Source organism: Augochlora pura, chromosome 10 (assembly GCF_028453695.1).
Source record: "Augochlora pura isolate Apur16 chromosome 10, APUR_v2.2.1, whole genome shotgun sequence".
Classification (NCBI taxonomy): Eukaryota; Metazoa; Arthropoda; class Insecta; order Hymenoptera; family Halictidae; genus Augochlora; species Augochlora pura.
Genome location: NC_135781.1, coordinates 14665648 through 14688132, shown reverse-complemented (window position 1 = coordinate 14688132; position 22485 = coordinate 14665648). Strand labels below are relative to the sequence as shown.

At 32.7% G+C, this 22485-nt stretch overlaps 1 protein-coding gene across 7 annotated transcripts in view; it reads left to right on the top strand.

Annotated features, from left to right (window-relative positions):
- Positions 1–22485, top strand: part of Ipk1 (Inositol phosphate kinase 1) — a 248619-nt gene that overhangs the window by 202242 nt on the left and 23892 nt on the right. The window lies entirely within an intron of this gene.

Genomic DNA, 22485 nt, shown 5'->3' with positions numbered 1-22485 from the left:
ATTCTGACGAAACTTCCGTTTTCAATATTTTGACAAGGTACACCACATTTCCATATTGCATGCGAGACCAAGATAATTATTATCGATTTATTAATATTTAACACCAGCTTCTTATTCTATAGCATCTGTTAAATTGTTTTCACGACATCCTGCCATTACTTGTGTGTACCTTGTGTGTACAGAAGCATTAATATTTATTTTTATGAAAAATTTGTAACAAAAGTATCTTATACGATTACCTTTTAGCGATTTCTTCTTACACATTTTATGTGCTGTTAGATGAAAGGAACGTTCGTATTTATGCATTTTACAATATTTATTTCGATTTAAATTATAAAGGAAATTTTAAAAAACAATATACATTATTTCATTGCTTTTCTCTATTTTTTATTTTAAGTAGTCAAACAATGTCTCCTGTGAACGGCTCAATTGTTTCAAAAATGACATCTGCTATAATCCATATGATATATAATCTTGTAATAAGTATAACACATCGCGTTACAACGAGTTACATCACGCCTATAAAGTTATAAACGGACTACGAGTGTAAACTTTTGATTTTATGGAGCGTGTTGCAAGAACGCACGGTCAGTGACAAAAGTTTATTCGCCGTCTCTGACCTTTGTTCTGTATTCGTTAACATATTTGAATTCTGAATCAGTATCAATGGCTTCGAAAAGGTGTGTAACGGATCCAGATAAAAATCGTATGAATGTTAATATACATACATTAAACATTACTCTTGTATCATAATGCATGTTTGAAGTAAGAATTCTGTGATTTCTTACGAAAGAATTTCTATAATTTCTACAATATTTCTGCAGTTTAATTTTTTAATTTTTGTCTGCATTAAGTTTATTTATATAAAAACAAAAAACTGTTAAAAGTGTGTCAGTAGTCTGTTTTGTAAATCACAATACATACATATGTACACACGAACATAAATACTGTGGGTCACGAAGACTATGTATTAAGTTTACCATTAAACTTACCTTGTAAAAAAACAAATTGCCACGATCTCTGTCAAATGTCGATATCGTGACACAAATACTTTATTTAAATTTCACAGGGTCAAACAAGATCGAAGTTACGGGCTTCGTCTTGAAATGACTGCCACGAGACTATGCAACTGCTACGCTTCTAGGCAGCATGCAATATTTCTTTTTACAGACAGTTAATTTCATTTGTTTTGATTGCGAAAGGGAACAGCAGACTTGCTCGTCTCGCGAGCAAAAGAACCGCGCCGCGCGGTTTCAATCTGTTCCAATGCTGCCCGTAACAAATAGTAGAACTCGCCGTGTTTTGCAGTGTTTATCGTCAACTGCTATTTGCGAAGGTTCGATTCGCGTGGCTATGTCATCGACAGAAATATACAATCGTTAGCCTTCTCTTCGGCAATCGACTAACAACGAAGAACTTATTATGCCTTCAGTCGGATTGATAATACCGTGCTTCGTGGCGCGTCGAGCAACTGCTGGAAAATTCTGATTGGATTTTCTGTCGAGAAAGATCATTATCCTCACGATGTCAGAGATCTTTTGTTCCTTTATTTATAGCAGTCTTAAAAATGAACACTTCGATCAATTGTTTCGTCCTCGATTTTTCATCTTCGGTATTTTTTATCAGCTGAACACTTCACCGTGGAATTTGCGAAATCATTGAAACAATGCTTTCTTTACAGTCTACTGCTTCACAATTGACCGAGGCGTAAATTAGCTGTTACTGATCCAATTCACTTCTTTTACGCACGAGAGTTTCAATTAATAATGAATGCTAATTTTCATTTCTGTTTAAAAATGTAGTTTAATGAGCAATTTTTGAAGATTTTATTCTAAAATTTTATTACATAGTAAAGATACAATTATGTTTTTTCAAAAATCATTGAATAAAATCCTATGTGACTACGATTATCGTGGATTTTTATATAATAGTACAAATACATCATTATAAATAAAAAATAAATAAATATGCTGGTGTCGTTTTTAGAAACTTTGTTCCAAGAAAATAGGGTTCAAAGATTCGTTTGTTATTCCCGACAATTGAAAGTTCTCGGTGGAAGAAAACTCGTGGTAGCTACAGGTACATAGTGCCTGTATAAAGTGTACACAACCTCGCGAGTCGGGTGTGTATGCGTTTACAGAATCAGCGGAACGTACCCTTAACGATCTTTGTTCTTGAACCATAATTGCGAGTTTATTGTACCTGATACCGTACGCAAATTGGAGGCGGTGCATGTGCAAGCTGCATGAAGCCAGCGCGATTAACTGCTTGTTTGCGTGCCCTTAAAAGCACGCGTCATTAAAAGAATTTAAAGAAAGTTTGTTATTGTAGTTCACCGATTTCTTCAATCGCGAAGGCAATAGATTTTCTCCGTAATTCTCCGTAACGGACAACGACTTGTCCAAGAACATTCCGTTAAGACGAAAACTGCCGATGCGAAAAATTGTTTATTGAGTCCAGTCAAAATGTTTAGGAAAAGTAAAAGAATGGTAAAATGTTTCTTGTTTGTATATTTGAACTTTTTGTTTCATCTCTTATTATCTGCACAAAGTTTGATAACCAAATTTATACATTATTTATCAAGCGCAAGTATCGATGTATAATCTTCCTCAACAAGTATTGTACATGGTGCAAAAAAAGATTAACATCACGACTACCATTGACTTTTCTAAAATTAAAAAATTGAAAGATTATTTTACAATTTATCGCTTTCTACGTATCTCAAACCGAATTTGTTAAAATTTGTTAACATATTATTGTTAATAACTTTGATGCATGAGTAAAATTAATATGTAGAAAATAATGTTTAACTTCTTGATCTTGAAAAAAACCGGTCAAAGTAAATTTTGTAGCAGCTTACTAATATTGTTTTATGCTAAATGGATAGTGTATGATCGATGTGGTATAGTCGTGACATTTATTTTTATAACATCCTGTACTTCTAAGTAAGATTATTTTGGAATTTCCAAAATATGCGAACATGTTTCATGAAAATTTGAATTGATATAATGAGCCGAGTATACCACAACTTGCCATTTCTCCATAATTAGTATGATAATCATACTACATACATGGATCGCGACATATGCATAGTTCTATATTACATGAAAGCATATATTAATTTCACTGAATGCAGCAGTACGATAATCTTCATAAACTTGAAAGCGTTATAAATCCTTTGCCTTCATTTATATAATTGACATTTTCACGAAACTTTTACTAGCAAATAAAATGTCATCTCCTCGGAAATGATTTTTCAAACTACATTGTGTAAATTCTTTTGGAGTTATTTCTTTGTTCAATTATATCGTGTAAAATTATTACAATGATTCGTAATAAACATTTATCAAAAGTTGTGTTTAAAAAAAATTTTTGCTTGGCGTTTTCTTGCGTCAGCATATGTCACGTGTTTCTAGGATATGGAATATCAGTTTATTCTACCCTAATGTAATTATTTATTTATACAAGACCTTCATTGCCGAGGTCGTTGACCGTAACATGGAAAACAGATGGCATAACGTTACGTCCTCATATAATAACCATTTACGTTCTTGCTAACCTAGTAATAATGATACGTATCAATCATAATACTTATCAACAACAATAACTATACTTTAGATACAATACAAAAATGTAGATAAGATAACAATAATAGTTTCGATTAAGTAATAATAACTGTATCATACCATTTAGTCATTATGCACTTAGATTAATGTTATTATATTATTATTATGTTATTACATTAATGGTGAATTAGATGTTATATTAGATTTTTGAAGCTTTTTAGTAGAGTCGGACAATAATTGTCGTGAATAAATGTTTATCTAAGATAATTATCCGAATGAATTCTCTTCAGTCGAATATTTTTATTTTATTTAATATATTTTCTTATATATTTATATATTAATATTTATTATTTATTATAATTATTATTTATCAAGGTTATACATTTATATTCAGGTAAATTTTCATTTGACAATGAATAGTTTAATAATACTCTTAGCTATTTGTTTAATAATGATGAAAACTCAGGATGCGTTTCGATAACTACCATTGTGTAGTTTATGCTTTTATGAGCTACGAGCCTAAGTGTTTTTGCAATCATTTACCTGGAACATGCACAAGGATCTAATCATGTATTGTACACCGTGATTCATAAATCCATAAACTTGTAATACGCGAATACGGTTTCTTATGTAAAAAATCTTTCACGTCATGAGAAATGGCTTATCGTTATTGCACGTGATTTATGGGTATCAGACATTATCGAAATGAAGAACATTTCATATTTAAGTATTATTTAACATAGCACGGTAATTACATTTATCATACCATTTTTTAATCACTATACACGACTTTCTCGATCACGATTATAAAATGCTTTCCTAGTTGAGCGTTTTGGAAGTAGAAGTTTTCATTGAGATACATTTGAAGTATTTCAAGATATAGTTCTATGAGAAAACATATTTACTTAAATAAAAACTCTTTGAAATTTTGGTTGCTTATTTTAAAAATAAAAGTATTTTATATAGGAAGATACTACGTTCCAAAGAGAATGTCTTGCAAGTTCGTTACAAGTGTAACATGAAAATCTAGTTCACATTTACTGTATGTGCTTGGCTGGGAGTTCCGTTATACTGATTCTCAGCATCCGTCACTTCGGGAACAGTTAAATCGATGCCCGATAGTTAATGTGCGATACATATATTTTAAAACGTAGTAACCTTACAAAGATGAGACGCGACGATGTGGTGTTGTTGCCGGTGGTACAAAGGTCGTGTTTTTCGACGCAATCGAAGTCTCGTGCACGTTCTTGTTTTGTAATAATAATCGCTCGCTCCCTTTCGGGCCTTTCATTCGTGAGCTGATTGGAAGGTGGAAGGGGAAGTGGCAGGGGAAGTGGAAGTGGAAGTGAAAATGTAAAATAACAAGGAAGCATAAAAATATGTATACAGGAAAAGGTTGGGCCTTGATGGTTGAAGATTTAGGATGGTGATTGCTTTATGAGTGTGCTCCTCGCTAGGACGGTCGAGGAATCGGGACTGGGTCCATAAAATGGTTGGACCATGTTGCGCCCAGACATTTACTTCATAGGTAAATTACATATTCAACTTGGCTTGGTGGAAGATTCCATGTAATGGTTCAATTTTTAATAGCTTATCGAGGTCTATGCGAATGATGATAATGATTTTTTTTCCTTTTATTGTTCGAGATTCATAAATAAATTCAGATCTTTGCTACTATTAAAATTAGTTCTCCCTTTTCGAGGGAAAACTCGTCCCTTATGTTTCAATTATTTAATGACATGCATCGTAATATCAGACATTGGACGAACTCTCTCTCAATATATCATTTCACTCGCTACACTTTCTTGTTCACCGTGTATGACATTTCATAGAAAATATCTCAAAAAGTTTGATTATGATCTATGAAATCCCGAGAATTTTGTTTATACGATATTAAAGTACTCTTGATGATATTGAACAAATTTCGTAGACTAGTTGCTGCTTTAGCAGTCGAAAGATTAATCTTGTAGGTTCGAAGTTGCAAGTGAAGAGAACCTTTTCCCAGCAACTATAAATGTACCAATAAATTATAAGTTAGCAACTATAAATGCTACCGATAAATCGTAGCAGTTAAAAGTGACGCAGTGTTCCAGTTCCTCTCTTTTATCGAACTAGAAAGTTTTAATCGACTCTGTATATTAACGCCCTGGTTCGGTATAAATTATTCTGCCAGCCAAGCACTCCAAGATTTTGTTCTTATAAGTTCGAAAAATAGAATTATCGTCATCAGTATTTTATCGTGTACGCTTCGACTCTCCGTTTCACTACTTTCAGCATGATTCGACACAAGGTTAAGGCATAAGTTATTTAATCTACATATCGTACAACTGAAAAGGATTCACACCGATCAAGCTTCTTGCGTTAGGGATATTTTTAGAACGTATATTTGTTTTCTAACATTACAGTCAAGTGAGTTAGTTCAATTTCGAAAAAATTATTCTGCTTTAAAGAGTTTTTAAAATTCCGATAGGAAATATTTAATTAATATAAAATAATTAAAAAAACCGATAGGAAATTGTTATAATTTCTTAAATGTATTTCGAAGTTGATTATATTAAATTATAACAAGTACACACACACATACATACATACATATATTAGATTGTAATAAAAACATCGTTTTCGTGAAAGGAAGTTAAATTTCCTTTTTGTTGATATATCTGCCTAATTAGTTTTTCTATTATTCCTCATCTTATTTGGTTTCGTGCATTTTGCAAATTAATATAATTAAGTAGACAGAAAACAGTAAAAAATTAGTCAATTAATTGCACAAGTGACATACTGACATGTGCTATGAATGTCGCGGACATTACCTAAACTGTATGAAAAATGACTCCATGTGAATCTTTACGCAAAATAAAGATTTTCTGAATGAATTATAAGGAACAGAAAATAATTAAAAATTTTCAATAAGTTGGAGGAGTGTGAGAATATTCTAAAATTCTCGTCATGTCTGCATTTGTTAGTGTTTCGCCTAACTAATTTTATCATAAAGATATAAAATCGGCTTCGTGATATTATATAAAACATAATATTATAAAATAATAATATTATATAAAACATAATATTATAAAATAATAATATTATAAAAATATATAATACTATAAAAAGCTTTTCACTGGAAAGAAAAAAGTCCTCGTTGCAAAAGGTATTGAACAAAAGTTAACCCTTCTTTGCATGATTTTTCCTATTTTTTAAAAATAAATCAGGTTGATGTAATTAATGCTCTAGATTAAAGGAAAAATATTTAAAAAAATCCTAGTATAAATAAGAATTTGAATTATTTAAAAAACAGTATGATGGAAATTTACATCATTATGCATTGTTACATATATAGCTCAGTACTAAATAAATCAAAAGATATTGTTTACTTATTCTCCTTTATTCTAAATGATAATTTAAAAAACAATTATTATTTTTATTCAAGCACAAATTAACTCCACATTTATTACACGAAATTGTGGAATAGCCTTTACATTTGGGAATTTTACACAAACAGTGGAATGACAAGTTCTAGGCTTGTTAATTGACAGTGACGTTTGCTATTTTTTGACAACTGCGTTTTGTTGTACGCAATAGTCATTTATAAAGTTGCCAGCAACAACAAATTTAAAGTTTACAGTTTTTGAGTACCCTTTTTTCTTCACTAAATGTTATGATTGAAATTTCCATCATCATGCAAAGAAGGGTTAATTCCTCGGTTAACAGTCTAGCTGTTTGCAATGTTGACTTATACGATTTCAATTAAATGCGAATTGTTTTCTTGAAGACAGTGTAAACACGTTCGGCTGAATTTTTAATCAGATGCCAAGCGCGATCGTAGAGCATTCCCTTGGGGGGAAGTTGAGTTCGCGGAACGTTGTTATTCGTTTATATCGAATACTCGGTTCTCTTTCCCGTAATCATGTACAAACAACAGCGTATATCATTAACGGCGCGGCGGGCGTCCGATAAGAGGAAGTCAGATGTCCGTGTCGTAATTATGCTCACTTTTGTATTCGAAGTTATCGCCGGATCGAGATCGCGAATGAATAGAACATCTGCGTGTACCGCCTCGGAAAGCCTACGGACTCCCGGTGTGTGCATGCACGCGTGTGTTACGCACATCGCACGCACGTTTGCGGCAAGCTCGTTCGCATTATTCCTACGGACAGCTGGAAATACGGATGCGGATGTGCGAACTGTTTTACGTACGGAATGCTTATTGAAAGGATCATTGAGTATTTCTAACAGCAGAACATTTTGTTTCCTCGAAGATAGTTTACAATTCATTATACTTTGCATTGAGATGTTTCTCGGTTGCTGCTTCCTTTGTCTTCCTTTTAGTACTAATTTTCGTAGCTAAAGATATGCAAGGAATTGTATTAGACAATCACATATTACATTAAATATAAAAAATATGTTAAATATAAATACAGTAAAGTAATATATAATATAATGCGCAGAACTTCCGCATGATTTTGTACAAACTTATATAGAAACGTAACTCTTATTATAAATTTAAATATAAATTTAATCTTTATTTTGATTTGAAAACATGAATACTGGAATAGGGTAATAAGGAAAGGGCAATAAGAACATAATGTATAGTAAAGTATTTCTATCGAAACAAGAAGTTTCGCTGTGTTAAAAGTATTTAACAGAAGGTAATTTAAAAAAAATTAATATTTATGCAGCTGAGGGGCAAATAAGGTATTCCGCACGATCCATCGGTCCGTAGTCTCCGCTTTTCTATGACCTCCCGAAGCCCACTTCTATTAGTAAATGAGAAGACCAATAAACTAATCGACGCGGGGAGCAAGAGGAATCAGTCGCCCGCTCCACCTAACCACATCTTTTGTCCAGTGAGTAACATAGCCAATAATAATCAAAAGTCTGGAATCAAATAAAAATGGAAGAGGCAAGGTGGAGCAGGCGACCGATTTCCCTTGCCTCTTGTGTCATTTAGTTTACGCGTAGTATTTCATTTCGTCGTCTGCCGATATTACCTTCGGGTTCTTAGCGTTGTACATTAACGCAGGCGTAAGATGTCCGTAAAATTCCTATACTTGAATAATACATTGCAAGCCTGTGAACATGAGAGTAATAACTGCACAAGGAAAACATGATTATTTTAACTCATACTTCATACATGTTGAACCTATGTACGTGTATGAGAATCGTTTAAAAAGATCAAATGATACAATATAAATATAAATACTATGTGTACAGTACAGTACGTTTGTTGCGTAATGAAAAGTTAATAATGGTGCTAATTAGTAATTAGTAATTACAAATAAGCATGTGTTCATCAGAAGTATCTGAAGTTATGAAGTATCTGAAGCTAGGCAGAAACATTGTTTATTTACAATAGGCCAGGATCTAGTACCTCGTTTCCTGGAAAATGGAGCTAATAGAAAGGAGTAATAGGCGATGAGAAACGGTGCTATGCTTTTTTTAACTGATTTATTCCGAGCAACTGACTGTATACTGACATTTACGTGAATGTTAATGTGCACAAACTTCCGCAATCTATGAATCACTAAATTATATACATTGATGCGATTATGGCACGCGTATATTTCACGTATAAAATTAAGAACACAAAATCTAGCTTTATTGGTCAGCAAAAATATGTTTACAAATATGCACAGTTTTGCCATGATGATTTAAACTCTATTTTTATTGAAGTAATATAAACATATTCGAATAATTGTAAACTCTTTACAAACTTATTATAATTATTTTGTGAAACCTATTGTCTAAATTCTAGTTTTAAATCTTTAAGAACATATTAATAAATATTCGAACAATTATTATCAGATGAAGAACAAGGCTCCTGTTACTAACTCAAACTATTTATACAGCACATGTAGAACACGCATAAGCAATTTATAACAATGTGATTGTTGAACATTCAAGCCAAAAAGACAAGTCTGACGAAGAATAATGTTTTATATCAAAAATATAAATAAATAAAACGAATACATATTAACATTGAAAATGGTGTTATGATTACTATCATCGCGTATTTTCATTTTCTTGTAAGCAAATATGAAAATGTTGCTGTTTCTTAGAAGTTTTCTTTCAAACATACTAACCTTTGTAAGTGTGAACAATTTTTATGGTGTTGATTTTGTGTTGATTTCATGAAAATATAATCTTTCAATGAAAAGCCGCAAAATTTCGAGTAATAATCACAAAATCAGTACACTGGGGAGGCTGTTATCATTGCAATCAAGTACGTGTTACATTTTTCTGCATGTTTACGCAATGGTCAATTGATTCGATAATAAATTATTATCACAATAGCCCATTATTAAAGCAATAAATGTCGCACAATAAAATTAAATCACATGAAACACGGCGTCACATTAGCGGAAAGGTAGTAAAATAAAATGATAACGCCAATTTTCAAAATGACGCATTGCGTGCGTAAACATTTTTAACCATTTTAGCTTTCTACGTGAAAAAAGATGAATGAAATGTATATCGATTTTATGTGACATAATTGAAACGAAGTTTTATTTTAATTTCTTAATCTTTTTCCACAGTCTGTTTTATTTTTAAGTTCAATATAGCTTCTACCTTGCGAGCGATTTCTTTTCGTTCCAATTCTTTCATGTTGATCACTTTTATTCAAACGTTCCTTACTTTTATTGAGATTACTGTTAAAATAAATAATTAAAGAATATTTTATTAATACGAGAAAGATGTAATATGATGTAATTGACCGAAGACTATTCGATAAACATTGAAAATTAAGGTAAGATGTTCAAAAATTAAATACAATAAAATTAAGTTAAAATTGAGTTAAGATGATTTTCTATTCGGTTACTTAAATAAGCGTCAGCATTAACAGTTTAAATCTGTGCAAAAATAATTGAGGTTTTAGAGTATTAGCTTTAAAACGGTGTAGAGAAAAGAACTATGCGAACCTACAGATATGTTTTGTCGACGAATACATGAGTCTATATATCGCGTCAGGGATTAAGTCTTGGACAAATGTAATCCTCAAAGGCGTCTTTGACGCCGCTTAGTTGTTGGAAATCTTCCATAGAGCTTGTCAAGATGCTTATAAGGTAATAGCCAGCTAGCGGAAGGTCTCAGAAATAAGTCGGTTGAGGCACACTCTAACACAACCCAGTTCGTTAATTTTCTGCTGTATCATTTGCGCAATATTGCCATGAAAGAGTGCATATAGGTCGTTCTGAATGGGCAGTTTATAATTCAGAAAGGCCATGATATTTCCAGTTCTTGGGTCCTATTCTTAACGTTTCCAACAAAATTACTTAAAATTTTGTTCAACCTGTGTATGAACCGATACGGCGAATTTCGCTGTGTAAAATGGTACATTATCTACAAATAGGATTAAACGAAATACAACTGGTACGCGTTGCTCTGTAAAAATGATACAATTCGGTTTAGTTAAACACTTAAAATAATAATTGCTAAACATTTTACCAACGAATCAGACTGTTATCCCTTTGCTATCGCGTTTCTGCAGATATTAGTTATCACCGAGAGTACATCGAACGGATTCGACCGTTCTCCGTCGATGCTTCAACATCCTTTTACAATTCGCGGCGTCCATCTATTCGCATAAACATCCGCCTTCGTGCTCGCTGTGAATCGTAAATCATCCGTTCTCGCCCACACTCCTGTAATTACGGCTGTTCCGTATCTGTCCGGAGAAACTTAATTTTCCACACAGTTCGTCATATACTGTTGATAATACAGTTCGACGAATAACTTTTCCCCAGATCTGTAACTACGAGAGTTACAAATAGTATCCAATAGATTTCTGTGACGTGAATGCGAATCTCGAAATTGTTCATAATCCTCATTTAATTTTGATCTAGACTTTGCAATCTTATATTTCAAGAATAATCGGCAGTTTGAGTAATAATTATATAAAATGTAAATTTTCCATTTTCGGCGTCTGTTACTTGAAGAATATATTTACAGCTGTAACTTGAACAAGGACACATTTCTTAAGGTAGGATAGATGATTGTTTGGATAATCGTCGATTTGTTGAAAATGTTTCATTCATTTTGAAGTTTGTCCTCCAAGAGATTGAAGCACATAAAAGTGTACAGGATATTATAACGTGAATTAGAACCGTGTTACTATTGCTACTAAAGCGTAAATCTCAAAAATTTCAGTGCTCTTTACAAAATTGACTTTTTATGCACGGTATATGAAGATAAACAAGATTCCATATTTATATTCAATTTACGAGGGCTTATATTCACTCGAAGTTGCAAATTCGAATATCTATCGAACAAACGTAATTACACGGAGCGTATCGCGAATTCGCCTAATCGCGAGCCAATCGGAAGCCGACACGATTACGGAACGCCTAACTTGACTTTGTTATTTTTCGCGCAGCTGCTGCACGCGGCCTGCGCTCCATAGAAACGTCCGTACAAACGAGCTATGATCGCACTCGCAATTTATCAGTTGAATTTACCTGACTCTGTTTGGTACTGTCGACTCGCTTCGCCGGGAAGTTTTAGTATTTCGCACGTGTTTCACACGGTTATCGCGCCGATACGTACACGAACATTTTAGTGTCACGGTTCCGCATAAAGTCTTGCGCCCAACGTATTCGAAACAACGTATTTGTCAACCCTTATGTTAACGCACATGCTGGCTATTTGTAAATTGAGCTTGAAAATGGTCTTCCATTTTGTTTCTGAAGGAGTTTGAAAACTGGTTTTGACCTCCGCTATTGTATTCTAGATATTTCAGACGACTAAAATTCAGGGATCAGTTAGATACTCGTTTATTCGTCAGCTAAAGCTGGATAATTTTTTTAAAATAACACGTATATTACAAACAATTTTAAATTAATTAAAAAGAGTGGCATGCGTCAATGTAGAAATAGTTTACAATAATATCTTGCAAAAAATGTTTATTAAACGATAGACAGTGTAAACTAAAATTTATGATTTTATGTTTATAATTTATTTATATTCCTTGCAGGTGTATACACAGAATTTACTTAACATTATGAAATTATATTTCATTTTTTTATAATTATAACACTTGTTTTGTATATTATATTCTAAATACGAGTGTATTAGTCATTTTCCAGTTTTTATAATTTCTACAACATCAATTTATATGACATTGTGGATTTGCATGTTGTACGATAATAGTAATAATGATGTTCTAAATTGTGCTAAATTAAATGTTACAGATTACATTAAATTACCATTTAATGCCATTTTTACAGATGTCTTTTGCTTTAATTTATAAATGGATGATGTAGGAGGAAATTGAATTACACAACTAGAAAGAAATTACAAGTTACATTTCGTGTAAAATACAAAAGGTAAAATTCGAAACGAATATCTTTGTTAAGAGTTTATTTTGACGAATTCACAGATATATTGGAAATTCTAAGTATAAAACCTTTAAATCTATAGTAAGAAATGTTGGTTAATGACACATATGTTAATCAATAATCAGAACGTTCGTTCTTGTATGCATTACTGTCTGCAACGCATTGACTATATGTATAACTTATTCTCTGTGCAAGACCAAGCACTATCACATCTACATGTGCCGGCTGATTATCGCGATTGTTAACAACGTGTACTGTCTCGCTTCAGGTTATTGACTCGCGCACAATGGCGAACTATGGTTGCTTTGCTCCTTATATACAAATTTATCAAACCACTCTAAGCTTGACTTTTCATTTTAGAACCACTGAAATTTTATACAAAGCATAAAAACTTAAGAAAATTTAGTACTGTTTGTATTGAATTTTATTTTTGACTATATTGCAAACATAATTGCTTGAATGCGAATAATATGCAAAATATCCAATATAGGCTATGATAAAACTTGAATAAAACTATTAATATTCACATATATGCAGTAACAGACAATTACTTTTTTCATTTTATACTCGTCAGATGACTTCATATTCTTTTACCATGTAGCGGCACACGGCCGGCAACCATATTACACTATCTATAGTCTTAACAAAATTTCACATAGGATTATAAATTTAGAAATTATGAAGAAAATTGAAATTTATTTACGTATACCCTGTAGTAAAATAAATTGATAAGTGTTCATTAAAGTAGGATTTGATTTACTTTTTAGTAATTCACAACGTTGGAGGATCCTTCTTGCAAACGCATTGCGTTTGAAATTAACTTTTAACAATTTTATTGCTAATTCAATAATATCAAAAGTAAAAATCATATTTATTTGATAATAAGGTGTAAATTACTTTTCTTTCTGCAAAGATTATTAACACTAAAACAAAACGCAATTAGTGTATGTTTTACATTAAAGAAAAGTAGACTTTACTTAAATTTAAGAAAGTTCACCTAAACATTTTTGATATATTTTCATAATATCAGAAATCATGAAAGAAAAAATCAGGAAACGATTATGTTGACTGATTTAGTAGTCCTGTTGATAATATTCATTATGTATTTGAAAATATAAAAAATTTTCACTTCAAGTAACGTTTTAATAATTGGATTGCGGATCTTTATGCAAAATAAAATTTATCAAAGTTAATTATAAGAAACATTAGTTAGATGCAAATGTCTATCCTATTTCAGTAATTATAAGAAGTTAAAATTAAAGTAACAGTATGCTTAATATTTTCCACTTTACGTAATGGTTTTTGTTATAAGTACGTAAAAGATTCGCTGTCTATTAATAACAAAATGATTAGAACTTGTAGCTTTTTTCAGTAAGACAGATCCAGTTTACATCAACGATTACTCAAGTTATTTTGATCTTATTGGGTTTTTCGGTGATCAATGAGTTCTCGACGCTTCTTCAACACCACCCACCTATAGATATCAGTAATGAACAAATAGTCAACCAACTTACGAGAACTTGCGATCCGCAAGTTGTAAACGTTTACACGTCAGCAAGGTGAACGAACTCGCTGTATGCCCACCTATTTGCGTGCTAATACTCGAAAGCCTGCGACACAAGAATTATAAGTGTGGGCTTCATGGTTTATACCGTTCTTAACAGCCACGACGATCGGATAAAATAAATGTGGAGCCATATTTGGCATAGACGGAAGCAGCTTGGAATGCAACTTAGGAGGACGGTGTGATTGGTGAGGCCGTGGTCGAAATTCCCAGCGGACTCTAAATTAATCACGTAATTTACAAATGTATCTTGAAACCAATGGGAACGTGCGGAACAGAGAATTGCAGTGCTTCCACTTCGGACGTAGAAATCCTGGCAAGATTTCAGATAAAATTTTTTCGATGTAACACAGCGTTCAATTTGATCTCGATTGTTCGTAATGAATTTTATCAGTGTGTTATAATGATCATCTTTAATTCAACAACTAAATGTTTAAATAAATTGTGGCGAAGAAGAAAACGAAATTGTAAGATTGGTTTCCATTATAAATTTTGATAAACCAAGAGTATCTCATGTTTTAGAAGTGGAATTATTTGGTAGCTGTTTCAATTTCGATACTACATTGATGTATCGGTAGCATAAATAGTGTGTCTACGTCATTTGAAAATTTAAAAAATTCAGCAAAATATTGATGAATGACTATGTCAGACAATAATTCGTAGAAAACGTGCACTTTTTCAACCTTGCAACTAGAAGAAGCATTATATTACAATTATACACACTATAAAAGTCGTTAATAATTATAGAAACATGATGTACATGCACGTTCAATCTTTTTCCCTTCCTCATTAACGAATGCCATTAAACGAAGTAGTATTTTGTATCTGAAAATATCTTTCTTGGAAGATTTTTATAAACTTCGTTAGATCAGTATAATTATATCAAGTGTTTCCGTTAATTATTTGTTCTACGTGATAAAAACGTGTATTATAGACAGATGTTTTAATTTTCGAAAATTACTTAACAAAATATCTTTTTAGTTTTCTAAATTGCGAATTATAAGCAAAAATTGCTTTATACGAAGTTGCTTTATTTTCTGAAAGCACTGTTCATACAATGATAAATTAATGATTCTTATACTCAAACGCAAAGATAATTGAAGAGCAGGACGAAAGCATTTTCATTCCTTAATCGTGTTTACTATTTACTAATAGCGTTTAATGATATACAACTGTCAATGCGTATAATTAATGCAACCAAGGTAATTAATGATGTATAGGCAGCCAGCGAGTTGGAAGTCTCACATTATCCAATACATGAATGTCTACAAGGTGATCCGTAATTTTTAGTACATCCAGTAATGCTGTGATTCTATACATATATTGTTTCTCGTGGCTACAAAAAGGAATCTAAAATTGAGAAAATTGATTTATTCGGATAAACATTCAGTTTTAATTGGATAAATTCAATAATTGCGTCGAAGCGATATTGAAATTTTATTTTCTCGAAAACACAACCTCATTCAAAAAATATATGATTCTACATTTTCTATCAAGTTTTCATGAACAGCATTCTGTTATACATTTCTGTATACTCTAAAACAGTGAAAAAGGTTGTAAAAATCGTAAAAAGCATTATTACGTAAAATGAGTTGACCAGTTTGAGTGTAAAATGTTCGCCGAAAATCGAAAATTTAGAATACAAATACTTTTCAAAGAGACTTTTTATATATGATCGACAAGACAAAAGAGAATTTCAGAAAGTATTGTATATTTTTTGAGAGAACGAAAATGTAGTTTTCAATTTATAATTTAATAGCTCCATGTTTTTTAATATAATTTATTTATTTTATTTTTCATTTAATTCTGCATAATTTGTCATTTCTTACTTTGTTCTCTACAGTTTACACAATTATAAGAATGAAAAATATTGACAGTTTGACAAGTAGTGTCGTTAGAAGACTCCTCTGCTGCATGAGTCTGATTGTGGGAACATGCTGTTTGAAAAAGCGAATGAAAATAGTGTCACTGTCGTTGCGACGAAGTTTCTTAATCATATGAAAACATTTTAAACAAAAATTAGCGACAGATAGCAACAGCAAAGCCTTAAAATTGTTAAATAAAACCAATTTTGACATGCATAAGTCCCTAAAATACAAGTGCTTACATGTGTAACTGTATAGTATGAACTTGCACTTTGATATTTTTTAATGACTAATTGAAACAATTAGTTTTAATTTTAATTTCATAATTATGCTTTTACAGTGATGCATCTAATCACAGAGTTACGCGAGATGTTGTCAGTGCATGAGAAAACGAATTTTATTCAAACGTGAATGTTAAAAAATTGATTTCTGGCCACAAATTATTGAATCCCCGGCCATCGTGCGTCGTTGAGAAACGATCGAACAGAATCGCTTTGCCGGTTGCGGGGGTCAGGAGTTCTCATGAGACTAATTGTGAGAGTACATAGAGTTACGCACTGTCTGAAAAAACGAAATGAAAGAAAACCGACGACGGTCGCCGAGTGACTGAGCGAGGTTGCATTTCTTTTGCATCGTGCGCACGTGCACCGCGCACACGTAACTGGGAAAAAGAGAGACATAGTTGAACGAAACGGTGGCGGGAAGAGGACGATGAAACGATGGCCGTTGACCTCGACCACCGTTGGTAGGGGAAATTGTCCGTTGGTGAGGGAAACTAAGCCGCTTGAGTAGGGATCTGATGAATGATCGATGAACTTTGGCTTTCAAAACCGCGGAAGGTATCGTGGGGGAAGTTTTAATGAGGGGAACATGCTACGTTTCGCACACCGATTCTGCTCAAATTTTGCGCACACTGCACACGATATTGCATATAATGTTTTAACCAGCGCGTTACATGGTTCTGCTGAACCCTCATTTATTCTGCTTGTTTTTAGCGTACTTAAAAATTTAGAAAGTTGAGCAGGTTGATAAAGTATGATTACATTGGACGAGAATCTTTTTTAAAGAAAGGTGCATTATTATTTCTAAAGTCTTACGAATTTAGAAAAATAAATAGATCAATTAATTGTATAAATGCATAATTAAATACCATAAAAGCAAAAGTATAATTGGATAAGTAAATATAACACCTTGACTGCCTGTACCCAATTTTCGCTAAACTAAACACGGTCTCTGACGGAAGTGCCTGTAAAAGGTTCGAATCTACTCAGCCAAGATTCGAGTATGCTTGGAAATACCCTTTCGTTCCTCAAAGCAATAGCAAAGTGGTCGAACCTCTCTTGTCTAGGTTCGGATGGAGGCTCTCAAAACTATTTCGTTCTTTTCTCGAAATAATCGTGAAATGTTTAAAACTGATAAATCGAATTCAAACTTGCTTATAATGTACCTCATCTCTGCTCATTATGTATAACAGATCTTTATACCGAATAAAAATTTTTTGTAGAAATTTTAAACGGTAAAAATTAAATACACATCTATTTATTCCCTCAATAGCCTTAACGAATTAGGAGAATCTGTGTCTTTTATTACGGAAGCTTACTCTCGATTATTGCTATTTTCTATTAAATCTGTGTAACATTATCAGGGTTGTTGTGTTTCTTGTAGAACCATTCGTATAAAAGTAACGATCATCTGTGTTCGCATTGTATATAAATCAGAATTCAGGTTCAAACAAAGTGTGCACCCACTGAATTTGTCTAAAATTTGCCAACGATACATTCGTACCATGTACCATGATATTGTACATTTTTTCTCTGGTATATTTAAGGATAAATGAATTGGTATAAAATTAACAAGACTCGAACAAAAAACATTACTTCAGCGATGAAATTCATTTAAATCTGCAAGCTAGAGAACGTTTTATAAAAATCCGCGTGCATATGTCTGCGCGTATACCTGTTAGACCAACGGGTGAGTGACGCACGGGAAACTTGCAGCCACGTCAGCCGGCAGACGAGAACAGCCAATATATTGATTGGACGTTTATGAGAGACGACAACCTGAGAAGTTTACATGGACACCGGAAAATCAGATGATCCAAATTTTATTTTCGCTATGAAGTACCGATGTCGCTCGCCTGTAATAATAACTTTTTGATCGATAACCGGCGAAACGAGCTCATGGCAGCGCTGTCTCCCAAACTCTATTTTAATCAGATATTCGATAATTACTGTAAATAGAAATACGGGTTCATCGGCGGCTATTTTAGCAAGTTCGCAAAATGGTAACTTGTTGCCAGGGAAATGAAAACTTTCTCACAAATCGAATTTCACGATTTCATAGGGGTGTGAGGTATCCTATAGAACTAACCACTAAATGCGTCAACTTCGATTAAATTATACACTCATAAGAGAGATTTGGGAGGGACAAAAATTCTTTTTAAATTTCATTCCACAATTTCATTTATATGAGATTGATAATAAGTTCGTATAAAAATTATGCCAGTTAAGTTTTATTATTTTTATTATTTTCATTATTTTACTTGATACACGAGCGTTTGTTGTCGTATTATCGTAACTTATTATAGCTGTATACTTCATCAGATTGCAACATTTTAACTTAAATCATTGAACTTATACGCTGGATTTTCGTCAACTTGAAAATACGCTACTAAAAATCTACAGCATGTGTTGTGATAACTACACTGCGGATTTGATACACTTTTTACAAAATTGAGCACGTTGAGTACTTGAAGTGTTGAGAAGATTATCTTGAAATGAGAAATTTTATTTTTCAAATAAAGATCTGCAGTCCAATCGTAACAATTAGATCCTTCAATTTATATTAACATATTAACACTTAGTTTATATTAATAGACCTGAAGATCATATTTATCAAAATGTTTCTATTCTCTTATTATCCGTAATACAAGTCACTATTACTTCAGAAGCAAATATATATAAAATACACATATTTAAGAAATGCATTTTTATATAATTTCTGTTTGATATAATCGATGATGGAAACTTTGATTTTTCGTAATGATCCGCAGTTTACTTATAACTTACGCATTAAATTTTTTCTATCCAGCGAATTATTAAGAATACAAAATGCAATTTTTAATTGCTAGAATATCACACAAAGAATTAGCAATAAACCATGATTATAATAGTGTTTCGGGAATGGTTTTGATCAAAATAGTTCGCGTTAACGAGGACGGTAATGTTCCAATTTCAGAGCCCTTTTGTGGTCGGTTAGGATATAATTGTCATGCAAGAGAGGTGTATTTAGCGACGGCGAATTTTATTTTCACGCAGTCCATCTTCGTACGCGCTTTGATAACTGGCACCGGATGATCGATCTATCTTGCCCCTTTCTTCGGGCGTTGGAAGACTCGGACTCGTTAACGATACGACGGCAGGTTTCTGTAGGATCCACGATTTTCGTACCGTTAATTAGCGCTACGTCATTTAAGCAATTCACTGGTAGTAATTGTAGACTGCTGCGCAATGGAAATTGCGGTTTACCGCCGTATGAAACGCTGCGTGTTGACCTAATTTCAATCCGTTGATGGAGCCGACAACGTCGAAATTTTTCGTTTTCTGTACTCCGTCTGTTTTCGTAACGAGATTAACTTCGTTTAGCTCGCTTCAGTTTTTTTTTCCCGACGCAGCTTCGGTAGAACAGTCTGTGCACGGTTAACTTGTACATCATTCGATAGGTATAACTACGAAAATAATATTCGAAATAATATGTATATGAAAGTATTCCAACGTCCTGTAGAACGAAATAACGTTTCTGAATTAGAGTTTAATGATAACATGTTTTTTAGAAATTTCATTCGGTTATATCGACAAACGCTTATATAATACAAGAATCCGCATTTTTTATCTTTTCGTTCCCGGTCTTGAACAAATGTTTAAACAACGTTTTTCTTACATCCCGGTGAATTATACGTACGTTAAAAATCTGGGAAACATTCTAGCAAATTTTGAAATACAAACATCAAAACGTCTAAGGTTTTATGAACCACCATATTCAATAGCTCGTTTAACCATGATTTATAGGCCTGTATACGCCATTGGCATGCGCGTTGACGACTTGAACTAAATAAACTGCTGCATTTGGCTTGGCTCGTTTTTTGGAGCGTTTCGCAAGAACGTTCCACATAAGCCAGAATAAATGGCAGTTACAAGAAGGCTGTAAGGAGGATGTGGAATAATTTTTCATTCGACAGTGTCTATCTCCTGAAGACACTAAGAAGTAGCACATGCTTCCGTGCGAAAGAAATAAAGCCAGTCGCAGATGTGATAACAAGATTTTATAAATCCTGAATGAATCGCTTTCTCGTTGCGAATTCAGTATTTCAGCAATGATTGTTTGAATTGAAAAATGTAGAAACTTCAAAGATATCTCCATACGTAGTTTCAACAATGGGTTTAGCTATATTTGTTGCTGTACTTTCAAACATAACTATATTTGCTGCTCGTACTTCATATAGAATATGGAGTATGCTTCAGTTTTATTCTTGCACAATAAAGCGCAAAGAGAACGGTTTTTATTCCTTTTTCTGATAATATTAAAAGGTTGTACATAACATGACAGTATTTTGCAATTCCGTAAATGTTTCCCTAAGGGCAAAAAATGAATGCAGTGTGCTTATCATTCGCTGTGCATATGTGAGACAGGGAGTAATACATTCTACTAAGTATTCCGTAAAGTTATTGTCACGTTCCGTATGAAAAATGGAGAAATATCTATATCTATATCGTCGTAAAAAATCTAAAAGAGTGAAAAAGAAGTGTGATGAATATTTGATAACGTAAATACTTTCTTGCATTTCACATATGTATTTTCAAATGCTGGATGGTTAACAGGGAACTCGACAATTCCTGTAATTCGCAACGGTTTGTTTAAAATAGTAAATCCGAGCTTTGGTAAACAATAAATTATTTCAGCAGATGGCTGCGTAGTTGTTGCAAACGTTGTTCTAACAATTCAAAGTTACGCGAATGTATGTAAGTATATGTAAGTTTGAATAAAGTTAGCGTTAAGTATTTACAGCAGTTACTGCGTCGCTTAGAATAGAAACCAGAAAATAACAAGGTGAACCAACCTAGAGCGGTATGCGGTATCCTGCAGCTACGAGTTATCTCTGTTTTGAACATTTTTTCGTACTATTGACCTGAATATTTTCTCAAATGTCGCAGCGAGTCGGTAAAACTATTGATTCATTACTGATAACAAGCAAGCAACTATGTTGTGTATGCAAAACGCGTGGTGACTTGTTGCGCTATAATAAAAGTGGTAACGTATTCAACAATCCTTTACAGGATTCTTTCTAATATTGACGGCAATGAGTACAATATAGACACCGTAATAACATGGCTCAATCGATTTTACATCATATCAGTTTATGAGGTCAAACGATTTTTTTCCCCTATCCATGAACCATTCATTGCATGCCTATCACCAAACACGTTCTACGCAATGCGTCGTTTAACGTCGTAGTATTTTATTATAATTAGACTGGGGATTTTGTTGCATTTTTATGCATATTTCAAGAGATCCACGTAAATATCGATTTCCCTTTTTAATATTTTTAATTGATTGAAAATAATGCAATAGCATTTTAACAATTTTATTCATGTTTTTACTGTTTCCTATTTAAGTTATTCATTTTTGCCATTAGTTCAAAGAATCCATAGTCTGATTATAATACTTTACAGTAATTTGTTTGTATGTCTTGTTTACGAAATATGAAACGATATTAACAAAAAATGAGTAATATTTTTTAGAGTATTATGCTATACTTTTGTATTCTTTGTTGTTTGATTTTAACACATCCTATTGATGGAATTTACATAAATATGATACAAATATATGTACTGACAAGAATTTATGATCTTAATCACAATAAATAACAAAAGAAGATTCAATTTTCCAAATAATGTTCTGAAACATTTTTGTAGATTCTGTAAAATTTAATGTTCGACAGTCTACACTGTTTTCTCCAAGAGCTCTTCTATTAACGCTTGAATTGTAAATGTTGTTATGCTACTCTCAAACTGCAAACGTGGATCATCCATCTTTGATGCATTTTTCAGCAGATAACAATTTTTTAAAGGTTTCCAAAATTTATGTAGGCCGTCCAAATG